This window comes from Bidens hawaiensis, unplaced genomic scaffold (genome assembly GCF_021521415.1).
Source record: "Bidens hawaiensis isolate Kalapana, Puna unplaced genomic scaffold, B.hawaiensis_p1.1 tig00000190_1, whole genome shotgun sequence".
Lineage (NCBI taxonomy): Eukaryota > Viridiplantae > Streptophyta > Magnoliopsida > Asterales > Asteraceae > Bidens > Bidens hawaiensis.
The window spans coordinates 1,341,330-1,347,329 of record NW_027491020.1 but is presented as its reverse complement, the minus strand read 5'-3'; positions in this window follow the sequence as shown (position 1 = coordinate 1,347,329).

Genomic DNA, 6,000 nt, shown 5'->3' with positions numbered 1-6,000 from the left:
GAGTGCGCGAAAAAGATATCTCAAAGACGGCTTTCAGAACACGGTGTGGTCACTATGAGTTTTCAGTTATGCCTTTTGGCTTAACCAACGCACCAGCTGTATTTATGGATCTTATGAATCGAGTATGCAAGGCGTACCTCGACAAGTTTGTGATTGTGTTTATTGACGATATCCTGGTCTATTCCAAGGACAAGGCTGACCATGAAGAACACTTAAGGGTAATTCTGGAATTGTTGAAGAAGGAACAACTGTACGCTAAACTCTCGAAATGCGAATTTTGGCTTCGCGAGGTTCACTTTTTAGGACATGTGATCAACGAGAATGGTATCCATGTCGATCCCGGTAAGGTAGAGGCCATCAAAAACTGGGAAGCACCTAAGACTCCGACTGAGGTGCGGCAATTCCTAGGGCTGGTCGGCTACTACCGGCGTTTCATCGAAGGATTTTCAAAGATTGCCCAACCCCTCACGCTTTGACTCACAAGGGTACTAAGTACAATTGGGGTGACGCGCAAGAATCCGCTTTTCAACTGTTGAAAACCAAACTCTGTAGCGCCCCTATTCTAGCCCTACCCGAGGGAACAGAGAATTTCGAGGTACATTGTGACGCATCGATAAAAGGTCTCGGTTGCGTGCTGATGCAACTCGAGAAGGTTATATCTTATGCCTCTCGACAACTACGGGTTCACGAGAAGAACTACACGACCCATGATTTGGAACTCGGAGCTGTGGTGTTTGCCCTTAAGATATGGAGGCATTACTTGTACGGTATCAAGTTTACCATTTACACCGACCACAAGAGTCTCCAACATATCTACGATCAGAATGAGCTGAACATGCGACAGCGTCGTTGGGTCGAGCTGCTTAAAGATTATGATTGTGCCATCAAGTACCACCCTGGCAAGGCCAATGGAATGGCCGACGCTCTCAGCAGAAAAGAAACCGATAAACCCAGGCGAGTGCGAGCATTGCAACTCACGATTCATACCAACTTACCCGATCAGATTCGCGATGCACAACTTGAAGCTTTGAAAGATGATAATCTTCCATCGGAACTCATGCGGGGCATGAACAAGCAACTTGAAACCAAATCGGACGGGGTCCGATATTTTGAGAACCGGATTTGGGTTCCACAGTACGAAGAGTTGAGAACTCTGGTGATGGACGAAGCACACAAGTCCAGATATTCTATCCACCCTGGCTCAGATAAAATGTATCATGACTTAAAGGCGCTTTACTGGTGGCCAAACATGAAAGCCGACATTGCCATCTACGTGAGCAAATGCTTGACACTTGCCAGAGTCAAAATAGAATACCAGAAACCATCTGGTTTGCTGCAACAACCGGAACTTCCAATGTGGAAATGGGAACACATCTCAATGGATTTTATCACGGGTTTACCTAAGACACCGACGGGATGCGATACCATCTGGGTGATCGTTGACCGGTTGACTAAGTCGGCACACTTTTTAGCGATTAAGGAATCGGACAAAATGGAAAGACTGACTCGCGTCTACATGAAGGAAGTAGTGTCTAGACACGGAGTGCCCGTCTCAATTATTTCTGATCGAGATTCTCGTTTCACTTCGCACTTTTGGAAGTCGCTATAGAGTGCCCTAGGCACACGCCTTGATATGAGCACAGCATACCATCCTCAGACGGATGGGAAAAGTGAACGAACTATTCAGACCTTAGAGGACATGTTGCGTGCATGTGTACTGGATTTCGGAAAAAGTTGGGAACCTCACTTACCTTTGGTAGAGTTTTCGTATAATAACAGCTACCACGCAAGTATTAAAGCAGCGCCGTTTGAAGCACTGTACGGACGGAAGTGTCGATCACCTCTCTGCTGGGCAGAGGTGGGTGACAGCCAAATCATTGGTCCAGAACTGGTACTCGAAACTTCGGAAAAGATTGTTCAAATCCGAAACCGCCTGGCAGCAGCACGAGATCGCCAAAAGAGTTATCTGACAAGCGCCGAAAACCTCTCGAATTTCAAGTGAACGATCAAGTGTTACTCAAAGTCTCACCTTGGAAAGGTGTGGTTCGCTTTGGAAAGCGAAACAAACTCAACCCCCGATATGTTGGTCCTTACCGGATAACGGAACGCGTTGGTCCGGTGGCGTACCGGCTGGACTTACCAGCAAAACTCAGCAGTGTACACAATGTTTTTCACGTATCCAATTTGAAGAAATGCCTATCTGATGAAACCCAAGTAGTCCCTTTGGACGAACTGCAAGTTGATGAACAGCTACGCTTCATTGAAGAACCAGTTGAAGTTTTGGATTGAGAAACCAAAACACTCAAGCACAGCAAGATTCCAATCGTTAAGGTTCGTTGGAACTCGAGACGTGGACCGGAGTTCACGTGGGAACGCGAGGATCAAATGATGAAAAAGTATCCTCACCTTTTTGAAGGGCTGACCAAACACCGAAAACCGCGAAACCCGGCAAACCGTCAGAAATCACCGGAGGTATGAATTAAATTTCGGGACGAAATTTCTATCTATTAGGGGATGATATGACAAACTGAAAATTTTTCTTACTTTTTCAGACACTCATCACGACTTGACTCAAATTTTCGGGACGAAAATTTTTTAACATGGGAATGATGTGACAATCGTCAATTTCAGGTTAACTCCGTTAAATCAACTCCGTTAAATCAACTCTGTCAATTCAAACTTTAGATCACTGAATCTATAATGCACACCTCATTACATTTAAACTAGGGTTTAAATGACGCTTGACACTTACTACATGTGTAGTCTTTCGGGAATTGCACCGAAACGCAAACGAGTTGACGCAAACGATTGGTGAATAAACGAGAAACGTCAAAACAATAATTATGTGATAATTATGTGTTAGGATTATGTGTTATGTGATAACATGTTATATAATGTTAACTCAATGTGCAAAACTAAGTTAATTAAGCTAGAGATGTAACATTTGGAAGTTTAGGGACTTAAGTGTAACATGTTATTATTATATAATATTATCAAACCCTAGCTCCCTCTCCCACTTCTCCCAAACCCGACGGCAACTCTAGACCCCCCCCCCCTTGCGATCGGCCTCATATACACACATACAATCAATTATTCAAGCTTTTGATTGGAGATTAAGGTGCTAGGAAGGTATAAACGACTATCCCTTGCATCCTTAATACTTAATTTCGATTTTTAATGGGTTAATTGAAAACCCTAGGGGCCGATTTTTGTATGTATGGTGTTCATATGATTGTTGTTGATTTGATGATGTATTGATGATGATTTGATAACTAGTTTTGATATTATTGCATGTTAATTGTTGTGTCTTTGAGTTTGAGATCAAATAAAACCCTAACTATGTATGTATGGTGTAATTGATATGCATGGATAGTAGTTATGGTATCTAGAATGTTATATGAATGATTTGTGGTCCATAGATAGTTAAATTGTTGAGTTTGGATGCAAACAGTTTCTGGACAGATTGTGTTGTTGATGTTTGATTGACTGTAACGGGGTGTAAAAGTGAAAATTGATTGAGATAATTGATACTACAGTAAACTAGGTTAAGTCTAGTTTCTAAATAATGTAAATTTGCAATTTTTGGACGTGTAAAAGTTAACCTTTATGATTTTACAAAAACGTTGTGCAAAGCTGAGTTGTTAGACCTGCTGTTGGGTTGTTTTGTAAATGTTATATCTCATGAACTACGAGACCAATTGGGTTGGTTCCACTTCTGGATGTTGACTTATTGAGTTAGGAACCTAACCCAAGTGGTCTTGCATTTATTGGATTTTTCGTTTAACGGGAATTTCAAATAACTTTCTGTTGCGCATAAATTTGACTGTTATGAGTTTGTTGTGGTAAATTGATCATTATGAGAAATATATATGGAATAAAAATACAACAAAATATGTTATAGAAACCTAACACATATATGCTTTTGTGATGATTTTTGGTAAATTAATTGAGATGCTATGATCGGTGGAATAGTACAATCTTTCAAGTAGAATTTCTGTCTCGGTGAAACTAGCTGCTGAATTTTGTGAAAATGCATGAAACATGATAATTGCTAGTTAATTGTTATGTTTTGACCAAATTGTCCCTGTGGAGAATACTTACTATATAATTGTTATGTTTTGACCAAATTGCTCCTGTGGGGAATACTTGCTATATAATTGTTATGTTTTGATTAAATTGCCCCTGTGGGGAATACTTGCTAAATAGTTGTCGTGTTTTGACCAAATTGCCCTTGCGGGGAATAATTGCTAGTTAATTGTTATGTGTGACCAAATTGTCCTTACGGGGAGTAATTGCTAGTGATGTACATTATTAATACATGACACGTAGATAATTGCTCACACATGTAATGTATCACGAATGTACTTGTTAAAGTCACACGCTTTTCACAAACGAAACACGAAACACATTGTGTGCATAGGTATTATGTGCCGAGTCTAGAGACTCGATAATAGTTCCGACACTTAGAAAAATCTCTTTGTTGTTTTAGAACGCTAGAGAGAGTTTTTCTGTGACGCGCATCCTTTGGTGATTTATTTTGGGAATTCTTCGCAAACAGTGAGTTCACTTACCCCTTTTAAACTGTTTTCAAACGCTTTTCTCTTGGGGGAGATAACATACTCCGAAAACGCATTTAAGATTTTGTTAATATAGATTATATATCACTTGTAAAGACTAACAAACGCGTTAACTAAAGTCCTTCATTCACATCGAACCGTTTAATATTGGATAATAGCGAGTCATTGTTGAGTAGTACTACTGGGTTTGACAAACCCCACCCAACGCTAAACTCGACTGGAGGTCGAGTGGGTGTAATCTTGGCTAAACACATATCATGGTCGGGATAGACCTGGTGGCAAGGCAAATAATAAACAGTCAGCTTCGGTGTCGAACACTTAGTAATACTTGTTTTATAGGCTAGCTACCTATAGATATATAATTGACATAACACTATCTGGTAACGCAAAACGCTTAACGCAAAACGCTGAACGCAAAACGCTAACGCTTTATTTTATTTGAACTCGTGAACTCACCAACCCTGTGTTGACACTTTTAGTATGTTATTCTCAGGTAGCCGAGGCGGGCGCGCGGTATAGGATCATGCATTGCTTGAAAACGCTTTTGTTATGCAAACTCCTTTAAAACTGTTATCATTGGGTTTAAGTCGTCCTGCGTGACGCAACATTTTGTTTTATGTTTTTTTTTACGCTTCGACATTTAATTACTCATAAACGTTTTCATGGTTTTGAAACTTTGTTTTATGGTTTGATTATAACTAATGAATCCGATCCAGTTAGTTCACACCCTCTGACGGTAAAACTCCGTTAGTGGATTTTGAGGGTGTGACAAAGTCCCACCAATAGCAAAGCTATAAGTAGGGTATTGGAATGGTGGGATGTAGGCACACCATACCCCTATCCAATGGGATAGAGAGGTGGCTTTCAGAGAGACCCTCAGCTCTTGACTATATATGTATGCGACAATAAAAAAAAATCAAAGTTCAACTATAGTATAATTGATAATAGGAGGTAGTAAAAATGATAATACTATATATATATATATATATATATATATATATAATATATAATATATATATATATATATAAACGAATACATAAAAATCCTACGTGTCGCGATGTGGTCGCTTCCCCTTTTTTTGGAGTCACCAGATTTGCTTGATTTTTAAATGGAGGCTTCTTATGCATTAAATTAAACGGGTTATAAGTTCTCATTAAATTAAAAATTATTGTCACCAAATTATTTATGTAAAAATCCTATAAAATAGGATATAATAAAAAATAATATCTTATTTATTTTAAAAAATTATATATATTATTTAAATTAAAAAACCAATTTAATAGTAAAAAATTTAAACGAGTCTTGGGTCTCATCAAACCATAAGTATATTATTAACTTTCATAAATATTATTTATAATTAAAAAACCAATTTCGTAGTAAAAAAAATAAACGGGTTTTATGTCTCATCAAAACCATATAGCT